A 27,469-nucleotide genomic window follows, 5' to 3' on the forward strand; every position below is an offset into this window, starting at 1 on the left:
GATAATTTTGAAATCCGGGTTCCCTTTTAATTAATGTATGACTTTAAAAGCTCTGTTGAAATTAATTTCCTCGTTATTAAAAATTAAGAACTTCGTGCAAAGTATTATTATTTATTGATTCATTGCATTTAATATAAAAAGAGGATTTTGTGGAAAATAAAACCAAGATATTTGTAAAAAATCCACAGACTTTAATACAGAGATTACTTATATAAAATTTTAAACATAAATTACTCACTTGTTTTTCTATGATGTGCTAGCGTTAATTGTTTACAAAAAGTCCTAAACAATCTTTAAATTTTAAAAAAACTCGTGCCGAGTCAATAAAGTCGGGCGCACCCTAGAAGGTGTACTTGAATTGGTCCATATTTATATTTGTTTCAACCAATATCTAAATTTATCAACTTTTTTTAAGGAAATCATTGCTAGCACTCCATGCAATAATCCTCTTTCTATCAAGCACCGAATTGCCAAATATGAGAGTACAAGTGGAAAGACTGTGGATTTTCTATAAAATTTCCATATGTTTAGCATTGAATCAACACAAGGGTACAGAATCCTTAATAATAAAAACAATTCAACATTTCGATCGTTGAGATGAAATAAATAAAAACTAACTCTAAATCTGGGATTCAAGAGAGCTTCCAAATTTCAGAAAATCTGTGACTTATCTTGCGTCCATATCCAGAAAATCTAATTCCTTCGCCATGTTTTCGTCTAGATCTGTAACGTTATCCGCCACCAATGTAATTGTGCATCCTTCGGTGTCGAAAATTCAGGTCTAACTGATATTCCCGCGGTTTCAGAATCCCGTGCTTATTTAAGAAAGTAGGCGGAGCTTTGAGTGTAAGGCCCGAAAAGGGTTATTTAGCTGATTCTTATTAAAATTATTTTAAATTAAACATACAAAAAAAATGAAGTATAAAATTTTAAACATGAAAAGATGCTATAGGTTAAAACAGATATTTCATATCTTTTGGATAGTTTTGTGGTGTTTCGTAAATTATACCATAGTTTTTGTTGAAACCCCCGGCAACCTCACTCGACCTTCGGTCTCGTAAGGTTAAGGCCGGGGCTTTCAACAAAAAACTATGGTATAATTTACGAAACACCACAAAACTATCCAAAAGATATGAAATATCTATAACTTAACTGATGAAGAAACATTCAAAACTATAAAATGTTATCTAATAGACTAGCTGCAATGAAATCCCAGTTTTCTAAAATGGTAGGTGGAACCTAAAACTCAAAAGATTTTAAACTATGCATTTTAAATATTGCAAATATACATGCAATAATAATTCTTCTAAAAAATTCGCTATATTTTTTCTTATTTTGTCTTTTGTTCGAGACTGTATATTGACCTCTAGATGTCTTTCAATTACATCCAGTTTGGTGTGGGTTGATGTTTGATTGTTGTACATGTTATATATCGACGTGGGTTTTGTTTATATAAATTAGGCGTGAAATAATTTTGGTTAACTGAAATTTTTTAACTTACTTCCAAATTAATGTTAATACTGAGGGAAAAAATTACATTGCTAAATAACCACTTTAAAACACATGCAAACTTTTTGAGAGGAAGGCATAATGTAACATCTATTAGATCTTTTTTTAAACCATTCTGAACTACTGATAAGTGATAAAGTTTGTTAACTGTTACTTACCTTCAAAAAGGGGGTTGCATTCAATTTACTACATATACATATAAATATAATCAACAATACTGAGTGCAACACCTAGGATAAATAGAGGATTGTTTTGTAAGAATAGTTGCTGAAATAAGCAGGCAATATTCAAAGTAGAATAAAAAATATTACAGGACTGTGTTTTAAAGTAATAAGCATTGTGCAGGGCTCACGTTACCATGCTACTGGGGCGACAAAGTCGCTTTCCCGGTCGCCACTTCGCTTTGACCGACCTTCAAAAGCGAAATCTAGTCGCCCTGTTGTTTACGATACTCGATTTCGCTTTCGTCATCGGCAATATTCAACATTTACCAAGTCGATGAAACAGCAATTTTTCATTTGAAAGTAAAGAAATCCAAAGACATAAACTATTTATTTTCTTTAGGAGTTTAAAGCATTGATTTTAAAGTTGGTTGCATGTTATTTTCATAAAGACAATTTTTTTTATCATTTCTGGTACTTGTTACTCAAGCGTAGATCAAATCATTCTAACTTTCGTCAAAATAAGCTTGTTACTTCATTAGAACGTGATGAAATTAAAGATTTCTTGCTGTTGTGCAATACACTGTGCTGTTGCGCAACTTAGTAAATCTGTCGTCAGACTATAAACAAATAAAGTTCAATTAATTCCCAGTCATATTAGAAATTAATGAAAATGTAAAGGGAGCTTGCATCAATAGATATAAACAATTCACTTAAGTTTCATGAGAATTTCTGAGAACATTTTTGAGCTATTGTCCGAAAACTGGAAAATCACCCCTTTTTTAATGAATAAAACCCCATCACTCAGAAATGTAAAATGTAAAATTTATAAAATTCTAAACGGAGCTTACATCAATATAAATATAAACAATTCACCAAAGTTTCATACAAACTGCTGAAAGCATTTTTGATTTTTGTCCGAAACTGGAAAATTCCCCCTTTTTCATGAATAAAACCCTGTAACTCAGAAATGTAAAATGTAAAATATATAAAAATCGAAAGGGAACTCATGTAAATAGATATAAACAATTCACCACAATTTCTTGCAAGTTGGTGAAAGCTTTTATTGTCCGAAAACTGGAAAATCCCCCTTTTTATAATGAATAAAACCCCATAACTCAGAAACGTAAAATCTAAAATTTATAAAAAACAAAAGGGAGCTTATGTCAATAGATATAAACAATTCACCAAATTTTATGCAAGTTGGTTAAAGCGGTTTTGAGTTAATGTCAGACATGTTGACGGCGGACAGACAGACGGACAACGGTATACCATAGTACGTCCCGTAAACGGGCGTATAAAAATGACAGGGTGTCATACCACACCAAAACCTTCTGAAGGAAACACTCAGTTGGCAAACAAATTTTTTTTTTGTTTCATTGACAACCCTGTATAACCTTGCAGCAGTATCGAGTCTTCATGCATTACCTTGTATATTTCATGTACATTGAACTTAAAAATATGTGGTCATTGTCAAAGTTAGTTATGTCAGTTATAATTTACACATTTACTGAAACATGCCTGAGAAGTGCATGTACAAACTTTTGAATTTGATCTGCAAACTGGGAAAGCCATCCTTTTTTATGAATAAAATCCCACAATTTATTAAATTGAAAGGGAGCTTGCATCAATAGATATATATAAACAATTAACCAAAGTTTCATGACAAATGACAACTGCTTAAAGCATTTTCGAGTTAATGTCCGAAAACATGGAAATCCCCCTTTTTGAATGAATAAAACCCCTTACATTGTAACTGGATAATGTAAATTCTAAAATTCCAAAACAATCTAAAGGGAGCTCACATCAATACATGAATACAATCCCATAAAACTTCGAAACGGGAAACCTAAAATTTATAAAATAATCAATTCACAACAGTTTCATGCAAATTGGTGAAAGCGTTGAAGAGTTAAGTGAACAAAGCATTTTTAGAGTTAATGGGCGTCAACATGAAAATCCCCCTTTTTTAATGAATAAAACCTCACATTTTGAAAATGTATATTATAAAATTCCTAAAAATCTAAAAGGGAGCTCACGTCAGTAGATATAATCAATTCACCAGAGTTTCATGCAAATTGGTGAAAATATTACTGAGTTAGTGAACAACATGCTAGAAACAGACAGATCAGGGCAGACAGACGGACAAAGGCATACCATAATATTTCTCATGAACAGGCGTATGAAAACTGCAGGGTACCATTCCAGGCCAACACCCTCTGAAGGAAACACTATAAGGGAGCTTCCTTTCCATTTTTATGGGGGAAAAGGGGGGGGGGGGGGGGGGGGGGGGGGCTAGGATGAAAAATTTTGTCCTGCATTTTTTTTTTAGTTCGAGATGTAATCTGTCCTGCCTTTTTATTTTTCACTCTTTTTTGTCCTGCCTTTTTTTCTATTAGTTTATCCCGACTTGTTTTTACATAAATTGTCATCCTGCCTTTTTTTCATATTGTCTCATCCTGCCTTTTTTTCAAATTTCATCCTAGACCCGCCTTTTTTATGGGGGAAAAAGGGGGGGGGGCTACATTTGTAGGATGAAAAATTTTGTCCTGCATTTTTTTTTTTAGTTCGAGATGTAATCTGTCCTGCCTTTTTATTTTTCACTCTTTTTTGTCCTGCCTTTTTTTCTATTAGTTTATCCCGACTTGGTTTTTACATAAATTGTCATCCTGCCTTTTTTTCATATTGTCTCATCCTGCCTTTTTTTCAAATTTCATCGTCAAACGGTCATTTTCGGCTACCGTTAGCGTCAAATTGGTTAACATTTTACCGTGATTCGTCAGAGGTCTCAAATAATTATCGTTACCGTTATTTTTAAGGGAAAAATTAACGTGATTCGTCAAAATCTGTTTTTTTTTTCTCGTCTTGAAGAAAGTCTTCATTTTATCGTCATGCACCAAAATTTCCGTTAACGTCATTTGGCAAGATTGTTTACCGTTATTCGTCATGAAGGTACCCCCATTTCCACCCTCATTTTAACTTTCACTTTATAAGAATGTCACATGACCAACATTATGGGAACTGATTTATGCAAATGACCCTTATTCAACAGGAAAACATAATCTATATAAATCGAGCCTCAATTAGTTCATTTTTCTCTTCATTTAAGTAAGTTTAATCGACCTGCCACCCGCTATTTTCTCATATTTGGACAGCTTTCACACTGACACATCAATACTGGCATTTTTACATTAACTTTAAAAGATTGTGACATGACCAACAGAAAAAGTAATTTACAATGCATTATGAGAGCTGATTTATGAAAATGACCCTTATTCAATAGGAAAACATAATCCAACACCTCGTTCATTTATGATGCAAATAAGCTGAATGGCCGAGTGTGTTCAATTTGAAAATAAAGAGTTAAAATGCCGGAATCGCAAAAACAGATGTTGGACATCAGAGTAATCTCGGACTATGAGTATGAGTTTTGGGCAATTTGTAAGGGGGGGGGGGGGGGGGGGGGAGGGTTCAAGGGAAGCAAATGCTCTTTAAATTATGCATGTTTCAAAAATTGGGGGAAAATTACACAGAGAGTTGAGTCATTTTTTCAGACTTAATTTAAATAATGACTAATGTAGACTTACCTTTTAATTCTATAAAAAAAATTCACAACTACTGAACAGGAACAATCATGGTATTTTTTTGTCTATGAAACTACACTATGACATCTGATCTGCAAAACCTACAAACAGACACAGAAATATTATCAAATAGTGAAATATAAGATTGATTGCACCTTGTATGGATAGTTCCGACACGTGTTACATGGGGAGCCCGTTTGTTTACAAATAATAATGTCACGTGATCACGCACTGACCGTCACAAATTTTTATCCTCCGCCATTATTCTTATTACACAATATTACTGTACTTACACAATTCACAAATGCATAACCCATTTATCTTGCGGACATGCAATGGGAATTTGCACGGTTATCAAAAACTACAAAAATATTGCATGTACAGTTAATGAAGAAGTTATTTCATCAAATAGATAAGATTTTCACTCATGACACAAATCGACTGGGTGTCATCGCTATCGGGGATAATTGATAAATGGGATTAAATTGACCGCCAAGAAGGTGTAGAGAACCACCTCTGGAGAACCTTAACATTAATAAGTAATACTCATCAAAATTTCTCTATAATTAACGCTATTTTCTGTTGGAAAATTTCAGAAAGATGCTGATAAACTTATTTGGTGACACAGATTATTTTCTTGTTTTGGCGCGAAATACATTCTTACTCTTCATGCTTGACGTAACAAAATTTGTATTGAATTATATTTAACTAAAGCTCAGCGTAAATATGCAGAAGAATGACAATACATTAATGATAAAATGTGTAAATATTTCTGTAAAAGAATATAATTTTACTTTACCAGTATACTTCACTTAGAATTTCATTTGAGCGCAAGAAAATTTCTATGTGAATCGGCTGAATCCCGGGGTCGAAGTTCAACATATCAACGGAAATTTTTGCGGGTGCTTGCGTTGCTTTAGATCGAGGCCACAGCTTTGCAACCAATCGGGGAATGTTTACTTGGGGCATACATCTATTTTTACTGCAGGTTTCGACATGTTTAAAACGGGATTATAGAAAAATGGAATGTTGTTGGTAGATACAAAACAGAAAATGATGAACACTTTTAGCAAAAGATAAATTGAATCGGGGGTCTGTGAATTCACATTATTTGTACAACTCTTCTTACTCTTGGGAAGCGTGTGCTTTACATCGAGGCTTGCGTTGCTTTACATCGACGCCATAGTAGTTCAACCAATCGGGGAATGTTTATTTGGGGCATACATCTATTTTTACTGCAGGTTTTGGCATATTTTAATCGAAATTACAATCTTGTACGTGTTAGCTATCCAGGTTTGACCATAATAACGTGGCGCAATCTTTTCTGATCAGGTTACTTTTGATTTGAAAAATAGCGCTGAATGTAAATTTAACACTGAGTATTAAGTGATATGATGTCGCTTATAGCTTAGCAAATATGCTTAAAACTTATGATAATGAATAAAAGGAGATATGACCGTATACGTCAATAAGACTGCAATCCAACGAACAAAATTACCAAAAGCGTTCATATATATATATCCTGGGTTAGAAATTATTTTCACTGGCAGAACTATTACAGTATTTGTTCCTGTCGAAATAAATGGTATATGATATTTAATTCAACAGGAGCAGATAATAACAAAATTTCCTGAGAAAAAAACTCTTTTAGGAGGAACAAATATATGTTAACATATAAAGGCCAACATACACGATTCAACAATAGAAACGTGTCTGCACAATATATCAAGTTGCATGCATTATATTCTAAAGAAAAATTTCCAGATTAATACGGACCCGAATGATCGTTTTGTTAGGCTTCAGATTAATCCTGTTGTAAAGCTGTTGCTATTAACTGTATAACTGTTAAGGCACCGACCATTTATCTTTTGCGGGTGTTGGGGGTTAAAAAATTGTTTGATTCTAGTGTTATGATATTGTAACTATCATATTTATTTAGTTGGCCTAATTTGTTTTGTGTGGCCTTATAATATGTTTACATCATAGTTGTTTACAAATGTGCAGTTTAGAAATCACTGGAACAATCATAAATATTTATGGAATGATTAGAACTTTCTATTTGACTTACATAATGATTCCAGAATGATCATAATAAAAGATACGTAATTTAAACTTCAATATTGTTCTAGAAGTTTCCGTTCTACAGTTTTCTAGGAGTTTCCTTTCTACAGTGTTCTAGAAGTTATCGTGACAACTATATATATACAGACACTAAAGTTAAACATTCAGACATAGACATTGGATTCTCAGAAGTTCTCTGCAGTTGTTGAATTGACACTTTTATTTACGAACAACATCATATATACTAGATTGTGACCGATTGGACGTAATATTCTGTTTGGATTCCCGAGAATATTTCCGGATAAAGAAAAGTCAAAAGATCGGACATATATTTTGACAGTTAACTTGACATTTCTTTTTGTGTAATACTTCTTGTAAACTTGTGTATAATAAATCTTGTTAAATTTTATTATTGATTTCTGTCTTTTGTTGGCTACAATTTAAAGATGATTTCTGGCCGTAATACTAGATATTATGAGACTAAAAACGTTAATAGATACATAAGGAAATTAAAAAGTGAAAAAATAGCTTGTTAGCCATTTCAATAACGGGAAAAAGTAAATCCAACATTGAGTTAGGGAAACATCTTGCTTGTTTCTGTATGTAATTGAAAATTACTTATAATTTAAAGTCGAAAAAACTGTATGTCCCTCCCCTTCCCCAAACCACAGTTAAAAGACAAATGATAAATTATTTGTCTTTGCACTAATATCAACAAAGGTAAATCGTCCAAAACGACCCTTTATGAAGATTTATTTCAGTTGTTAAGGTAGTATGAGGTTTCAAATAAAATATGATACCATACTTCCACACTTTACCAAAATGTAGTTTTAATTTATATGATAATAGATGATTATATCGTGCTATTTTCAAAACATATTATAAAGTTAAAATCACTTGTTTTCAAGCTACCGGATTTTAAAAAAATGACACCTTTTCAGGATTACGCTGGTAATCATAATTATGTAAAAAGAAAAAAATTATTAGAAAATTTCAAATGAAATATGAGAAGATAGCTCATCCTCTAATAAAAGGATTTTAGAAAATTTAAAAAAAAATATGGAGTCAATAAACTTCTTCCCATAGTGCAGGTTTTGCTTCGTACAGTTCTTTTAAAAGAACATATTTTCCTAAATCATCTTCTAGACTTTCTGTTTCTCTCACGTCGGCCCTTCGTTATCGGTCATTATTGAGTTTAACTGAATTTGCGACCATCAAATCGCCAAATGACGACGGCAACTCTTCAACTACAGTACTGTTATTCCTTAAATAGCATCTGAAGAAAAACGTTAAAGCAAAACTTATTGACTTAATATTTGACTTCATAATTACACTTTACACTGACAGCAGCAAACGCAGGTGAGATACCTTGTACGAATTTTTTTTTTTTTTTGGGGGGGGGGGGGGAGTAAACGTACTTGTATTGTAAAAGATAATGCATGTTAAATCATTGGGTCTTATGTTTTTAGGATTTTTAATTATTCAATCGTCCATTTAAATTTTCAAATAATCCTAAAGGAAATTTGATTTCTATTTATATCTGAATTATCTCTGTCTAAATTGACTTTAGGCACTACACATGTCTTCCTATACTATATGCAAATATAGAAGCTGATAATGTGTGTAAAATGGGATGATTTCTTGTCAGCAAATCATTAAGAACTTTGAGCTTGTTACAATGTATCAGTAACCACCATCATATTTTGAAAGGTTTTATAAAGTATAATTTCTTTGTTCCCATATTTTTCTTTTTTCTTTTTGCCGATATAAAAAAATACGTACTTTTTTGCATTCCCATTCAATTCGGCCATCTGAGCAACAGATTCCTATAACATCAGTTCGGAATCTTTTTTTCAAAATTTTCTCTGCAATCATTAGATCAATTTTAGTCAAAATGAGACAAACGAAATTTTGCGTTTTTGTTTAATTGATGTGTATATATTTATTGTGAAACTACCCCTTTACATCGGGGGAAAACATCAGCGGGGTATTAGTGTTTGCGTCTTACAAACTATACAATATATACAGTGTACGTAAAATGATCACATCATTATAAAATTAAAAGTATCAATATCTTAGTAAAAGAATTTCTTTTAAAATCCATCCTTTGAGAGTAAAGAATTCTACAAAAATAAATAAAAGAAAACCGTAATAAGTGCAGCGCGATATCTAGATAAAATTTCAAAAGTTCACATATATATTTTGACATTTTCTTAAAATAGACATTCACAAAAATGGTAAACTTTCAAATTTTCATATAAAAAAAATAATTTAGAAATTAAAACATTCAACAACCCATTGCGAGCTTTAGGATTGAGGTCAAATATTTTTTGCCCATTTCATAAACCTTTACCTCGATATAAATCACTGAACAAAAATGCTATATCGCCAATAATAAATTTAAGCTTCTCAAAGCGAGACAACTCTGTGAAAAACACGGTGGTTGCATCGGGCTGAAGTACGTTCACAATTCACTTTTCACTTTTCACTATTCAAAATTCATGAATAGTGAACTAATATTGTTTTGAATAACTTTAATATCTTTTTATGTCGTTGTATATACTAATGTGTTGAATTCGATAGCAAGATTTTCAAATTCTGTAAGCTAAAATTGCCACTTTCAAATTAACGTACATTGTATACAAATGGTATAGCCTAATAGTGTAAATTTAAGGTACTTTGGGACATGATAATATTTTTTTTTAATTACATGAATATACTTTAAATTGCATTTGAATATATAAAGTGAGAGTTTAATATCCACTTCGGACACTGATACCTATTGATTTCTTGAAGCTTAAGGTAATCGAATTGCGAAAACGACCGAAACAAAGAAAAAAACAATACACGCACGTTTCGAGCAACTGTCGAACCCTTGAAACCCTTCATAACAAGTATATCCTATGTATCATAAGATAGCCTAAAGACTAAGCAACAAAATGTGTATAGTGAATATAGTGCACAGATCCAGTTCTAGGGGTTATGGAGCACACGAATACCGAAAACTACCGAAACTAAGAAAAAATATTTCCACAAGCATGCTTCAATCGACCGTCGGACCGTAGAATCCTCTAATTACAGGTATATCCTATATATCACATGAACGCCTTTAGACTTGACAACAACACGTTTATAGTGAATATAGTGCACAGATCCGGTTTATGTGGTTATGGAGCACACAAATACCGAAAACGACCGATACTGTGAAAAAATACTTCACCAAGCATGCTTTGATCGACCGTCGGACCTTTGAATCCCCTAATTACAGGTATATCCTATATATTATTAGAAAGCCTATAGGCTTGGTAAGAAAACGTTTATAGTGCACAGATCCGGTTTATGGGGTTATGGAGCACACGAATACCGAAAACGACCGAAATCAAGAAAACATACTTCACCAAAATGTTTCGATCGAACGTCGGACCCTTGAATCTCCTAATTACATGTATATCCTATATATCACAAGAAATGATAAAAACTGGGCTATACAATGTATATATTGAATAAAGTGCACAGATCCGATTAAAGCGGTTATGGAGCACACGAATACTGAAAACGACCCCTTAAACAGGATCTGTGCACTATATTCGCTACATAGCTTTAAATGTGTTGCCCAGTCTATAAGCTTCTTAGGATATATAGGATATACCTGTAATTAGGGGATTCAAGGGTTCAAAACTCGATCGAAACATGCGCGGTGGTGTATTTTTCTTAGGTTCGACCGTTTTCGGAATTTTGGTGCTCCATAGATCTATTTGTTATTGCTATTATTAGATTTTTCTTTAGGAAAACACCCCCGAATGTTTTATACGAAACTTTCATTACTTCTGTTTATTGCTTCTTAGCCCTTTTAGCTTACCTGGCCCAAAGGGCCAAGTGAGCTTTTCTCATCACTTGGCGTCCGTCGTTCGTCGTCGTCCGTTGTCGTCTGTTAACTTTTTTTCAAAAATCTTCTCCTTTGAAACTACTTGGCCAAATTTAATCAAACTTGGTCACAATCATCATTGGGGTATTTAGTTTCAAAAATGTGTCCGATGACCCCGCCTCATAACCAAGATGACCGACGTGGCTAAAAATAGAACATAAGGATAAAATGCAAGTTTTGTCTATTATTTGGAAAACCGTTATAAAAAGAGAAAATCTGACAGGTGGAAAAATGTTCAGAATGTTGAGCCCTACCAATTGTGCATGTACGTTAAAAATGTCAGACAACTTCAAGTAGGAGTTATTGCCCTTAAATGACAATTTTTACCATTTTTTTATTTTTGCATATTATCTTGAAAACTATAATAGATAAAGAGAAATTTTTAAAATGCAAACATGATCAGCAAGACGAGATCTACAAATAAGTCTAACTTCATGGTCGAAATCGTCAGTCGAATACTTATTAGAGTTATTGCCCTTTGATGACGATTTTTTACCGATTGTTTTGCGTTTTTGCCTTATATCTTAAAAATTATATTAGATAGATAGAAACTTAAATAAGCAAAAATGATCAGCAATACAAGATCTACATGCAATTAAGACAATATGGAGGAAATCGTCCGACGACTCCTTATTGGAGTTATTGGACTTTAATGACGATTTTCACCATTTTGCTTGTGTTTTGCCTTACATGATAAAAATTATAATAGATAAATAGACACTTTAAATAATTCACAAAAATTATCAGCAAGTCAAGATCTACCAACAAGTCAAATTTTGCCGATATAGTTAGAAGACTGTCACTCTTTATAGGAGTGATTGCCCTTAAATCAGGATTTTTGTTACCCTCTTTTGTCTTTTGAGCAAAAACTAAAGAAGATAGCGAGAAATTAAACAGACTAAATGATCAGCAATACAAGATCAACAAAACAGAGATTTTTGTCATGAATTCTATTCTCGTCTACAATGTTGGAGAGTGTCCTTTGTTGAATATGCACATATACCAAGGTGAGCGACACAGGCTCTTTAAAGCCTCTAGTTTATATTTCTATGTTTTTTTATGTTTAAATATGTTACTATATTTAATTTGAAATTGAGATTTAGAAAAGAATTATTGGCAAGTTGAGACATAATAATTCTTTTGCCCTCTCCTGACACAAGGTGTACCGTTTACCCGTCGGATTTCATTAAGGGTGGACATCCCGATAGAGGAATGATAGCGGAAACGAATGCTCACTTTCATGCTTTATGAATAAAAGTTGGACCCCCCTCCTCTCCCCCAAATTGAAAATATGTAACAAATTAAGTGCGACAATTGTACCGTAAGCTTCTAGCTATACATAAAATGTATTATGTGTCATTGACCGAAGTGGATATTAGATGCAATTGATAATAATCAAGTGCAATCTTAAGTCAAAAAAATAAATAATTTTAGATAAAAGGGGGAGGGAAAAAAATATCCTGTCTCTTAATACCTTAATACTATAATACTAGGCCTCAATTTGTTTAGCTGATATAATTTGAATCGAATAAAAACAATTATTACACAAAACAGAACAAGTAGATTATCAAAGTTATTCGATTTGAATAAACCTGAATAGTGAATAGTGAGAAAAAAACCACTGTTCACTATTCACTAGTTCACTATTCATGAATTTTGAATAGTAAATAATGAAAAGTGAATAGTAAACGTACTTCAGCCCGGTGGTGGTACCGGTTCCTGCAAGAAGGAAATGGTCAGTGCAAATCAGAAACGAAACGTTCGCTGATAATATTATATATACGTCTGGCATTCCAACTATACATGAAAAACGGATTCTTCAGTACAACATGGTTGACATGTACATTTATCACTATCTTTCAATTTCATGCGGAATAAGACAGCATTCAGTGGTAGACAGTTTGTTATAGCCAGAAACCTAAAACAAGGGGCAAAAAAAAAACAACATCTACGTTAGTTAAATAGGGATGTCTTGCTTGTGTAATGAGCGGTTATCACCGAGGTTTTGCCTTTTTAGTATTTTGGACTTAAGCTTAATACAAGATTCTGTACCAAAATACTTATTAAACGTTTTAATATTAACGTTTCAATGTATATGATAATCTATTCTGGAATATGCTGTTATATGATTAAAATATTCCTTTTTTGATAATTTAAGTTCGTTAAAAATCCCTTTGCTAAACCTTGTACCAGGTATCAAACATAGCAAAATATGGGAGCCTTTGACGGTCCATATAAGTTGTTAAAGATTCCCATCATAACTCCGATAAAACAGAGCATTTTGGAAAAAGTATAGCTTTTGTCTATTGTCTTTGCAACAAGGCTAAAAAAATATCAGCAGAAACTGTAAACAGCAAAAATGTTAAGCCCATACAAGATTCACACATAAATGCCAATATTACTGAAACTAACTCATAGTGAAATATTGCATATTTTTAAAAGATGAATGACTTTTGACAAATTATGAAATGTTTCCCTAAAATTACGAAATTTATAGATATAACAGAAAGACAGAAACGATAACAGCAAAAAGGATATAAGATCTAGGGAAGACTTTTGAAGATTTTAAAATGTTTTTTTTTTATTCATAATTTTACTGGAATGAATATTGTAATCTAGTTTCTAATGTTAACTTTCCTTAATTTCAGTTGAACGCAATCGCAAAACATTATTTTAAAATAAAGGTAATCAATTTGTTTCTTGAGAAAAAATGATCGGGAAAAAGGTGAGGATAAATATTAAAATACATGTAGCATACTGTGCCAGGTAAGCAATTCATGCGCTACTGTGTACCTTGTAGATAGAAAAATGATATTGCACAGTTATTTTTAGAATGACTGACACAATCGTAACAACTGATCAAATGAATGGCGCGTTGACAACCATAATATAACAACGGTAGCCTTTGTATTCACCTAAAGAAGTATAGTCTCGTATCGACCTCTTACAAAGGTTATACATGTATAATGTATAATGTGTACGATTAATTCACTGTTCGCTATGTGCATCAATTGTTCACTTTTGTTAAGGCTTTTTCAATAGGTTATTGTATTTAAAAGTATACCTTATGTTATAGATAATGCATATATAAAGGGTTTTCTTGTCGTATAAAAAGGCGAGGTGTGTGTTATACGACAAGAAAAACCTTAAAATATGCATATTCTGATTTATATAATCCGTTAAAAAGTATTATTTTCTGCAAATAATTGCAGATTTTGCATCCTATTTTTTTTACCGACCACTCTAAAGTGGGATGTTCTTTTCTGATGCGTTCAGGTTTAATACGCCCTATGGCTAATTTATAAAGTGAAATAAAACTCACTGATTAATCTAGATATAAACTTTAGAAATGACACAAATGAATTGTTACGGTGTATGAAAAAAATACAAGTCACTATGTAAGCAATTAATTGTATCAACTTAGTTTTTCTCTTCTTTTTTTTTCATGACATTTTTATCGCGGAAAAGCAGATTATTTTTTCAACAATTATTGACGATCTATTCAGAATAATTGTTTTTCTCTCTTTTGAATGGCAGTACATTTTTTTTAAACTGAAAATTTGCAAAAACATACGATAACTATCAAACAAATTAAATGCATGATTAAGTAGATTATTATATAAATAAGAATATGTGGTATGAGTGCCAATGAGACAACTCTTCATCCATGTCACAATGTATAAAAAGTTAATAATTATAGTTTGCATTTTAATCAGGGAAAACAATTACCCTACATAGATCATTATTCTATGCCTTGAATCAAATTTCATTGAAACTTGGTATCGTCCGGGTTAATGCATGTAAGAGTAATGTTGTCCAGTTTCAGACCGAACTCATTCGAACGATCAAGTCATGAATTTAAGTGTGGGGATATGAATATTGCTACTAGCAGTGGATATACTTATCCATGTTATCTGGGCCTTGTTTTAAATGAATTTCTAGACTTTAGTATTACTGCAAAACAGAGTTTTAGGTCTGGTAATAGCTAAGTGTAAAGCTATTGGTGGCATTTCATATGACGTCTATAAAAACTATTTGATTCACTTGTAAGTCCTATTGTTGAATATGGTGCCGCGATTTGGGGCTGCAAGAATTTTTCATTTATTAATGCGATTCAGATGAGAGTTTGTAGATTCTTCCTTGGTGTAGGTAAATACACACCCAACCCAGCTGTCATGGGAGACATCGTGTGGGTTCCAATTTACCATACACAATACACAATGGAAGGTAATTGCAAGACACTGGCACAGATTAGTAAATATGATGCCAGATCGTATTAACAGGAAAATATTTATATGGGCGGATGAGGTCAGTCTGAAACATAAAATTGTAAAAAATTGTAATTTCATGGTTAAAAAACAGTTCACTGAACTTGAATTGATTGACTTTTGCAATACCAACACTAATATTAATAAAACTATGTTTGTTGATACAGTCATGTCAAGAATGTTTGATAAATATATTGATGAATGGAAAAGCATGGTTAATTCAATACATTCTCTTCCAGACGGGGTAATGGGCAAAACAAGTTGAGAACGTATATATACTATTTTTAAGCAAGAGTATGTTGTTGAAAACTACCGGAAACTATTGATGCCTTTTAGTGAAAGAAGTGCCTTTGCAAAATTTGCAAAATTTAGATGTGGGGTGGCTCCTATTAGGCTGGAAACTGGGAGGTATGAAAATTTGCCACTGGAAGAGAGATGTTGTTTTAATTGTTCTAATACTGTTGAAGATGAATATCATGCTATTTTACATTGTCCGGTTTATAATGATCTTAGACAAATACTTTTTACTGAATCTCTTAAAATTGATGAACATTTTAATAGTTTTACAGACTGTCAGAAAATGGTTTTTTTAATTTTTCGAATCAAGATATCATTAGATTATGTGCCAAACCTGTAATTTTATTCTGAAAAGACGCCGAGAAGTTTTGTATTGTAAATAATTAATAAATAATTATGCTGTATATTTTTACCATTAATGTATATACATGTTGTTTTAGTTGTTATCGTCTCTCATAAATATGTACAGATTGGCTTATGTATAACAAATGTATCCTTTATAATTGTATTGTGTAATTGTATGCATAAGGTGAGACGTAAATGAAATATTGAATTGAATTTAATTCATCAAAAGAAAGACCTAGTGTTCTGAAAGAACATAACTCCATATAGGTACATAAAATTTGACAACGCTTCATACTTTTCGACAATACAGTGTTGTTTTAATATAATAAAATTTTGATTGTATTACTTTTCGCTTTGTGCATATATTATTCACTTTTGTTTATGCTTTGAAACTTTTATACACTATCGGATTTTAAAAAAACTAAATAAAAACAAACGCAAATTTTAAAGGTAAGTTTCTTTACTCTTTTTATTTGTAATAATGATGAAATTATAGCATACACATCATCGTTTGGACGTTGGTGTCATATAGCTTGAATAAATTTGGGGAGAAAAGTTGGTGATAGAAATGATAAATGTTTACTCAGAGAGTGTTAATTTGTTATAACTGATCTCAGAAAAAAAAATAATGACATGGCCCTTTGAAATTTCATTATTGTGGTTGGTACTTCTCCTGGTCTTTTGTTTTTAAAAATCTTATCCTCTAAAACTGCTGGGTCAAATATAACCATTTTTCACCTGAATGCTTCTTATGGTATCTAGTAAAAAAATCTTCCCAGAACCGTTGTTGCTTCAGATTGAAAATAGGTGTACATGCATTTTTTTACTTATATTTCAAAAACAATCAGTTAGAGCTGACATAATTCAAATGATAAGCAGGTCTATCTCATATTAAAATATCCGAAAAATCGGACAACTTATTTTTTATTGCCCCTGAAATGTCAATGAAAAAAGTAAAATAACAAAAATACCGAACTTCAAGGAAAATTAAAAATGGGAAGTCCCTTATCAAATGGCAAATTCAAAAGTTCAAACACACCAAACGAATGGAAAACAACTGTCATATTCCTGACTTGGTAGGGACATTTCCTTATTTAGAAAATGATGGATTAAACCTGGTTTTCTGGTTTTAGAAAATATCAGTTTTTTGCTTGCATTTTAAAAGAAACCAAATTAGATAGAGATTGACTGTTAATAAAAAAAAACATTCTATAAAATATGATCTACAAATAAGTCAATATGGCCGAAATTGTTCATTGACCACTTATAGAAGTTATTGCCCTTGAAAGATGGTTTTTATCCATTTCATCTTTTTTTGCAGAATCCATAATTAAAAGATAGGAATTGATCACATCATATATGTTCAGCGCAATATGATTTACAAATAAATCAATATGGACGAAATTGTAAACTGATTCCGTGTAGGAGGATTCTCCTGAATAACCATTTCTATGTTTTTGTGTAGAATTTTTGGCACTTTTTAAAAAAAACACTAGATAAAGACAAAGTTAAAAACGTAAAATAAGATCTACAAATAAGTCACGTCAAAAATGTCAGATTCCTAATAGGATTTATTGGCTGTAAATGACGACTTTTTTTTACTATTGTTTTTTAATTTTGCCAATTATTTCGAAAACTTTAAGATAGATTTAAACTGTTAACAGTAAAAATAATCATCAATACAAGATCTACAAAATATTACTTAATAAGATTTACAAATAGTCAAACATAACTGATTGCAGTAAAGATAAAAATAAACTATCATAATGGTCAGATGATCGATTCAGTCAGTATCTTTGGAGCCTCTTGTATGTTTTATGTACGTTTTTTTTTAAGATTACCAATTAAATATTCAATTATATATCGGAAATGTGCAGATTTATCTATGCACGATTAAAGAAATAGGGAGAGAATTCGCTATTTTGTATACGAAATAGTTGCACTTATCTAACAAATAATACATTCTGTAAACACCTTTACAAATTTAAGTTATACCGAATCGTGAAATACAGAAAAACAAACTCACGTTTCAATGTTTACAAGGTTCATATGCAGTATAAATTGTGAAAAATAAAGGAAATATTGTTTCTTATTTCTGCTCGATACCTATTTTTAGAGTTCATATACTCGTAGTTGTTGTTTATTATTAATATGAAATAAGTACATTTTCACCGGATCTAAAATTGAATTTGTACACTCTAACTTTTGTGTAAGTATTTTAGATTCGAAGTCAAAGTTACTGTTAGAGCATTAAAATTAGTCTTACTTTTCCCAAATTATTTCGACATTCTTGTATCAAATCGCAAGGAAATGAATTATTTACTAGTAATTTCGTTTGTACAACTTATGATGTGTATGTCAAATGTCTTTCGCTTTGATGGAAATTATTTCAGTGCAGTCAGTGTTGAAGACATTTATACCAATATTAAATTACATTTACAATGTTTGGCACATAAGCCATGTAGCACCTGTTAATAAATGCGAAGGCAAACTTACCGATTGTCATTGAAGCATCGGTTACCTAATACATTGTTTAATTCAATTGTGTTAGATTTAAGCTGAACGCCATGACTAAAAACGGAAATCGATGAAACGACAAACAATATATATATATATATATATATATATATATATAGTCTACAAAACACAACGTCATGGAAACTAAAGAATGAGCAACATGAACCCCACCAGAAACTGGGGTTGGTGTCAGGTGTTCTGGAAGGGAAAGCAGATTCTGATCTGCATGTGGGACCCGTCGTATTTCTCATGAAAGTACAAATCGAGGGCGTCATCAAAGTGCGAGTCCTATACCGTAAAGTAAACTGTTAAGGTACCCGAAAGACAAAACGTGAAACGTAAGAAGACCAACGACCTCAATTATGTTCAAACATTGAACGAAATGCAAATTGGCAATTATGACATACAGAATCACAGGCATCCTAAGGCCAAATGTCTTTACTGAAATGAACTGAGATGAACGTCTATGTTGTTCGATATTTGAGACAAGGACCCTGAAATTGCAAGAACTAGTAATTTTATTCAGAACTTTCCAAATTATGTTGATTTTTTTTTTGTTTTTACTAATCAACCTGCCCTCCATATAACCAGGGTACCTTAGTGCAGACATGTTATTTGTGGTCTGACAATAAAGTAATAAACTTTTTGAAATAGTCGTATGTTTTACCAACAATTGCAATGTTAAACTTTATTTTTAGGCAGAAAATATCGGAAAAGGTCGTACCCAAAATAATAGTTTACACGCATTCACATCTTATAAAATACAATAATTGTAGCGATACATCTTTTTGAGTAAAACCTTTGCTCATATCTAAGTACTAAAGTGAAGCTATTTTTGGCAGTATTTGCAGTTTTGCACTTAATTTAAGCATATTGAAGCCCGTTTGCGAATATGCAAGAATTCTAAAATGTTTTATGAACATCTTAAAGGTGGTATTAGATAGATTTATTATACTTTATGCTTTTCGATTTCAAGGGCACACACGTGTCCTTATTATACCTCTTCCTTTACCTATCTTAGTTGGCTATTTCAATCCTTGTTGAACTGCAGTAGTAGTACTTTATTTTTTTATTTAACTCATGACATAGGTAAAATCTCTTTGTTCTTACTGTGCTATAATTTGGATAAAGCACAGCTGAGGTGTGCATTAACTATACCTCAGATATACTGCACAGTTCAAACGCACTCTTACATTTAGGGGTGATTTTTAAGGATTTTTCAAAGGGGGCTTAATTCTATAAAATGTAGAAGAAATACCGCCGAGTGTAACGACGCTCAAAAACAATTTTGATGATTTTAAGTTAAAACATGATCAAAGGGTGGGGGCCGTCTTCACCCCCTTCTGAATCCGCCACCGACATTGAAGTTACTACATATTTCAATGGAATTTATTACAACTTTTTAAATATTCATTTAAAAACTTAATGCTTCTTTTTATTATTTTTTTTGGGGTGTAGAAACGTAGACCGAAGCACATTTAAATACATATAAATCTTCCATGAGGTACGAAATGGCATACATATAAACTCCAATGATGTACGAAAAAGTATACATATAAAATTTCCATGAGGTACGAAATGGTATACATGCAAATATTCCATGAGGTACGAAATGGTCATCGTACGAAATGGTTATGGTACGAAATGGTTTTTGCCAGGGTACGAAATGGGGAGTACGAAATGGTTAGGGTACGAAATGACTATATAATTCAAAAGTTTCATTTACTATTTGCATTGATGGTAAAATGTTTTATCGTTATAGAAGAAATCAGAACAATGTTCAAATGCTACCACTGTAAAGAGAAGTCTGATCAAGCGTATGCTTTGCTTGGTCACACAGAAATAAAGCACCATCATAGTTTCATTTCCATCAGAAACTAAAAAAATAAAAATTGACAATTAATATTTGTGAGGTGTACGCATATCGTATACAAATTCCGTTTTTTTTTGTTTTTTTTTTCTCACATGTATTTCAAAAGGATCGTATTAAAGCTTACAGATTATTTATTTTGTTGTTTATTAAATACATTGGATAAGTCCTCGAGTTTATCATCAGCTCAATAGTCAGTACTTCGGTAATAACAAATCCTCCGAGGGGGGACTATATGGTCACTTAGGTCCTCTTTCAACCGGCAGTAAAACCCTTGCCAAAGTGGGGCATCCGTTTGGCTGTGCTGGATGTTCAAGTACGCAGCCACGTCCGGCCAGAATGGGGCGTGTAGAGAGACTGCCACGCGCACTGCACGTTAAGAATCCTTGCATCAGCTCTTTGAGGGGCCGTAGGTGTATACTGTTGCAAGGCACAATTTCTGTCCATGTCCAACAGACCCTCCTTTTCAGTGGCATTCTAAATTTCCCGACATTCATCCCGAACTTCCTCTGTTAAAGGACCTATTGGGTGGGGGGGGGGGGGGGGGGTCTTTTAGTAGAATATAAGGGTTTACATTGATTTTTTTTATTTTTAAATGCAGTTCCTTTGTTTTCTTGCTCCTTTCATTTTTCGTCACTGTAATATATATACAAAAATCATAAAATATTATTGACTGTAAAAATAAAGATAGCATGAAATGAAATTGAAAAGATTGTGAGTGCCTGTACTCGGTTCTAAAGCCCGTTTTAAAAAGGACACACAATGATTTCTTATATATCGTAATACTGCAAGGTTATGGTAAAGTGTTTTCAGAACAGAAAGTTCTCATTAAATTGAAAAGGGTTAAATTTTATCAACATAGTGATATGTTTTTGTGACTTATTAAGAATATATAGTATTGTCCTTCGCTTAATTACAGTTACAAACAAGAAAAAGTCACTTTTTGAGCACAAGAATGTCACCTTTCTTATTACATTTTCTTTATAAAAAAAAACGGACCATTTGTTGAAAAATCCAGACGTGTTAAACGTTGCTCTCGAAAAAACACGGACAATATAAAACACTGAATTGTAGGTGAAATACAAAGGAAATTGTGCGTCGTTTATGCTCAAAACATGTGTAGCATTCAGAATAAGATGAATAGTCACGTATAAAACTTTTATTCTCGCGAAATAGCAGTTAATCGATCTGATCGCATGTAATATCACTCGAAAAAACCCTGATTTACACTCGAAAAAAGTGGACCGATTCACTCGAAAAAACACGATCTCAACCGGACACTATACCTACCGTGTACTAGACCTGTTAAAGTCTGAAATTATTCCCGTGTCTCCTAATAAGCAGATCGTTTCCGTATTTTCCAGCTTTATTTTGATGCACAAATACATGCACCCTCTACGACGCCGTTTTGAGTAAAAAGACAGTGGAAATGAAACGATTTTTTTTAACGAAATTATCAGGCTAATATCAAATTTATTTGAATTTGCTCGAGACAATAGTTTTTGTAAGTTAATATTACGCAATCGACCTTTATTTGCCCCGTTTGTACAAAAGATAATCCGCCATACAAAATACACCCCGCTCAATGGACCAATAAGTCAATAAGTTGTCTAAAACATCGGTTGTCAGACATGTGAAATTATAAAATTGTTTTGAATAAACATTGAATGACAAAATTTCTTCTTATGTGACGTTTACATTTTCTGACGTCAGACACGCGAAGCAATGAATGTGGTTTTTAATTTGATAGATGCTTTTGTTCTTTTTTGTAAATAATTGTTTGTTTTGATATTGTAACACAGTGATGACTGCTGTACCCATATTTTGACTATTTTATTTATAATGTCTGTTTTGTTCACGCATCGTTGTAAATATAACGGAATTTGATAAGACTGTCGTACAAGTTAGAGGTTTAGCGCTATAAAACCATGTTCAATCCACCATTTTCTACATTTGAAAATGCCTGTACCAAGTCAGGAATATGACAGTTGTTGTCCATTCGTTTGATGTGTTTTGTCATTTGATTTTGCCATGTGATAAGGGACTTTCCGATTGAATTTTCCTCGGAGTTCAGTATTTTTGTGATTTTACTTTTTGCTTGCTAGCTGAACCATGAAGTCATTATTAGATAAGGTACTACATTCCTTTGGGCGGAGTCAATTATTATAGTTATTAATAAGTAGAGAACCAATCAAAAGTAAGGACAGTGCATAAACATTATGAAACCAGTTTCGAAATATGATTTCAATCTAAATTTAAGATATAGAGCCAATTGTAAGCTAATTCACAAGTATGTTGTAGGTGTGTTTGATTTGTCAGTTTCATTTTAATCAAAACAATACAATACCTTTTTTACAATAGCATGATTAGAGGAACATCTCAAAGATGTGACCCGACTAAGTTTATTTTTACACCTTTTGTAGCACTACCCCCAAAAAATACCCATCAAAATCAAAGATAATGATATCCTTATTAAATATATAAAGATCATATATAATAAGGATATGAAAAGTTTTTTTTCGATTAAATCATAATTTAATATAGAATTACACTTGCAAACAATCTAGTTATAATTAGGTAATTGATTGAAATGAAATTGACAAATCAAACACACCTACAACCTGAAAACATATTTTTGAAATAACTTGCAAAACTGGTTTAGCAGTATTTATATCGTACTGTTCCTACTTTTGATCGATACCCTGATTAACTATTGACTCCGCCCAAAGGAAGGTAGAACCTTAGCTAATAACGATTTCGTGGTTCAGGTAGCAAGAAAGCTAGCCAAACATACTTCCTTTACCTACACACTAAAGTCCATGTGCTGTAAGTACTTTTTGACAGGTCTCTCTTTGCTTCATATTTCGAAGAAACGTGTACTCTTTAATGCTGACGCACCGCCTACGAAAGCTCGATCAACTCGTGTAAGGTTTGTACAAAAATATTGTTTTAGGCAACGATAAACTATACAAATACTTGGTTAATGATAGTTTGTAATAACATTAAATGGAAACTTTGTACTTATGTACATAAGGAAGCGAATGGTTTAATACATATACAAGTATGTTAAATTATAGTTTTGGCTCAGAGTTCACGTTTCACCGAGCATGACATTGTTGTAGTAACGAGAGGGACATAGTTTCTATAATAACACAAAAGAGCTATTAGCATTTCAGGACATTTATTTTGAAATCTCATAGATTTGATTTATAAACATTCACTGTCATTCACTAACAAATCAGGAAGGACTGGATAAAGGGCGCAGGGAATTTTTTTGAATTGATGTGAAAAAATTGTTTGTATTTTTTTATACATTAACAGTTGTTTTTTCGCTAAAAGTGTTTAAAAGGACGGTACGATATGAAATTTTGTCGTTATCTCTAGTTGATATAGTTGAGTCCGGAACATCAATGCACCCCCCCCCCCCCCCCTTTTTCCACCATAAAAAAAATTATGTTTCGATGAAGTGTCGATGATTTTCTCCGAAATATCAAGTAGAGTTATACTGTAATTGACGGACAAGCACAATTATTTCCGATTTTAATAGTTCTTTGTTTGATACAAAATTACAAACCACTGTAATATATATATTTGATGCACAAAATGCGTTAAGCAAAATTTAATTTTAATTATTTATGATCAGTTGATTAGTCACCTGTCACTATTACACACATTTTTGATATATTAGTCCCAGTGAAAACATCACATATAGCTATAGCAGATATACAAAATTGAGAAACTTAAACAAAGTTAACAATTATGAAGCCATAAAGCCTTGTTGTTCCAATAATTGGCATACATGAGGGTCTGGATGGGATTCCTTCATTCCTGTATGCTTTCATTTTTATGGGCATCTTTCTTTATCAAACTATGAAAAAATAAAAAGATAACATTTTAATCACTGTTTATATCAAAATATTTCTTGTTTGCTTATCAAATGGCCACTTCAAAACTATGAATGCACACAGGCAATTCCTACGTAACGGAGTTTATTACAAATGTAGCTCATTCCTTAACAATATTGTTTGTATTTTGCGGTCTCTAAAATACCGCAATGGGCCTCTTTTGTGCACAAAATAGCACGATATAGCACAAAGGACCACATAGGAGTTTAATACGAGGACAAAGGACATACAATTGATTATATAATGGGGGAAAATGTAAAGGCTGAACCTTTAAAAGAAAAAAATAAAGCAAACAGTGTTTGTCAAAATTTCATTTCTACAAGTAATAACTTTGTGTATGATGGATTTACTTTCCGTATCGACAAATCACTTAAGTCGGGGGGTATTTCATGGCGATGCACAATAAATAATACGTTTGATCCATATCATTTCCATTACCAGAAAAAATCTTTTACTATACTCTGGTTTCTCACGTCAATTAAACGTTTGATGGGCTAACTGGAGCCCTGCATCATTAAACTGATAAAGTAATTGTGACTGCTTGACATTTTTCAAACACCCGTCTTTATTCTTACAAAATGTATGTACATAATCCAACCCTGCCTAAAGAAATATATTAGTTTTATCATTTAAAAACAGTTATCGAAGCAGTCATAAGGAATTTATCCCCAATAGAATATGCATCCCTTAGCTCAACGTACTGACGTAGATTTTATGCCCAACAATCTCACAAAGACGTCAAATAACGTCACCTAAAACCAAACACTTTGAGGGAAAGATAATGACTTCACCAGATTCCCTATTTCATTAAGGTCTTTGGGCATCACTACCGTCAGCAGAATCCATGCGTACTACAAACTATTCAGCACATCCATGTATTTTTGTGCACGTTACATGTAAATCAGTACTTTTAATCTTTAGATTTACTATGTTTTTGCATTTTTATCTGTATATATTTCCAGGACTAAGTGCTTTTGCACAATGAAAAGGACTTATCCTGCCCGAAAATAATAGTTAAATAAATAAATAAGTATAATCTACCTGAGTTTACCTGTAAAAGAATGCGCGCAAATGTAATCAAAAGCTGCGCGCAAACGTAATGATTTTTTGCGCGCAAATGTAATGGTAATGCGCGCAATTGTAATGCACCGGCACTTGGCATGTACCAAGAGAAATTCTTTGCAATTAATTATTAGTGTTAAAAAGCAGTCTTTAAAAACAAGAAAACTGTTTTGAATACAATAGGGATCATTCGTAATATTTCTTCCTGTAGACGTCGCTGGTGTTCCATAAGTGGTTGTCGGAAACGTTTTAATCACTTTGACGCTTGAATCGCATTACGTTGCACATGTTTACATTAGTAACCACAATCGACACTCGCTAATTTCACCAAACTAAGCTTCAAAATTGTTGTGTCCCCGGCTGCAATTATTCTGAAGGGGGACCACAGAATCCCAAAAGACCATGAAATTCTTTTAAAATGGAGAGAAGGCATCAAGAGAGTTGATCCACCCGCCAAAAATATCTAGGGAAACCCGGCGGAAACTATTCGACCAAGTTTGCCATAACCAGCTGGTAACCATGTCATGCCAGGAGATTATCTAACAACAGGATTAGGTTATTATGTATTTATATTTTTCTTATATTTAGTACAGTATTTAACCTCTTTGTTTTATTTTTTCTCGATTAAACAGCCCAATAATTTGACAGGTTATTATTTATTATAATAGGGGGATGACACAGGGATGTATTTTATTCTTCAAATATACCCTAACACTTTGTAAGTTTTTTTCTAGTCTTCACATTTTTTCACCCTTTTACCTTTGTTTGCATTGTAAATAAGAAATAATAATTATGTTGTGCACTTAATTATAGCAAGTGAAATATATTTCCCTGACAAAAAAATGCTTGAAAGGAAGAGAACTACATGTATTGGGAAATATGACAATCCCTATATTGCATTCTAAAAAAAAAACATGGTATATATGAGCATATTTTTTCTATTTGTTTGTCGCAATAAAGTCTGAGTTTTTATAAGGACTTTACATTAAACTTATGGCAAAAGCTGTCAGAACAATTTTTTTTAATTCATCAAAGTTGGAAATCAAGAGTATTTTTGTGAGAGAAAAACATCACACACATCCCTGCATAAGCCATTAAACGCTTGTCCTTTATGAATGATGAGAAAAATTTCTGAACCTGCAGTTTATTAAATAACATGATGCTTTGTGTTTTCCTGTTTTAATATTTCAGAAGCCATCATGAATAACAGACTTTTTACCCAACCATGAAGCGATGGATGGGATACATCTTTATGTTTGAAATGAATTCATGGTTAAAATCCAAGTGGCTGCAAGTGCGAGGATCAATACTTCTGTCAGAACCAGATGTAAAAAAAAATTTGACAAAGGTGACAACAAATGGCAAATAGTGGAATTATGGAACAGGATTTATTTACTAGCCAAGACAGTTCCTTATATTAACACACAAACTTTTCTGAAAGGGAAATTCCAACTAGATCAGAAGAAAGTAGTTTGTGATAGAAAATTAAAGTGTTGTCCAACCGAATTTACATTAAAAGAGTCCTTGTATTGTCTAAAAGTTACACAAGGGTAAAATGTAATGCCCCTCCTCCGATGTGGCAGGGGAATAACAAATCTGAAACATGTAATTCCACGTGGAAACTTCTAACTCAACTTGGTTCAAGAATTATCTGTGTTTGCTGTGTTCTTTCTAATTTCATAAAAATACATTGTAAATAAATATGCATAAAAGATGAAATGGATTTACATGCAATTGATTTTATTATTTGTTCTAATGGGGTGCTGTTTCACCACTGTTTTCCCAGTTAGCACAAAAAAAAATAGAAAAATGTTGAAAAAATATTGTAGCAAAATATCAAAATCTTGCAAAAATGTATGGCGTTAAAAATATTTTCAAAACATTTTCATGATACTTTTAAAACATCATTAAAATGTTACTGAATTTTGACGACAATGTCTTATAAATGATTTGAATGTGTTTGTT

At 32.4% G+C, this 27,469-nt stretch overlaps 1 protein-coding gene across 2 annotated transcripts in view; it reads left to right on the forward strand.

Annotated features, from left to right (window-relative positions):
- Positions 1-27,469, forward strand: part of LOC127717865 (uncharacterized) — a 269,710-nt gene that overhangs the window by 192,167 nt on the left and 50,074 nt on the right. Inside the window, exon 1 of one of the 2 annotated variants that reach the window (XM_052223727.1) lies at positions 16,501-16,600. The exons of the other annotated variant lie outside the window; for it this stretch is intronic. The gene's annotated coding sequence lies outside the window, so the exon portion shown is untranslated. Of the gene's footprint in view, positions 1-16,500; positions 16,601-27,469 lie in introns of those variants that run through there. 2 annotated transcript variants of the gene reach the window in all.

The sequence above is a fragment of the Mytilus californianus genome, unplaced genomic scaffold, assembly GCF_021869535.1.
Source record: "Mytilus californianus isolate M0D057914Y unplaced genomic scaffold, xbMytCali1.0.p SCAF_10, whole genome shotgun sequence".
Lineage (NCBI taxonomy): Eukaryota > Metazoa > Mollusca > Bivalvia > Mytilida > Mytilidae > Mytilus > Mytilus californianus.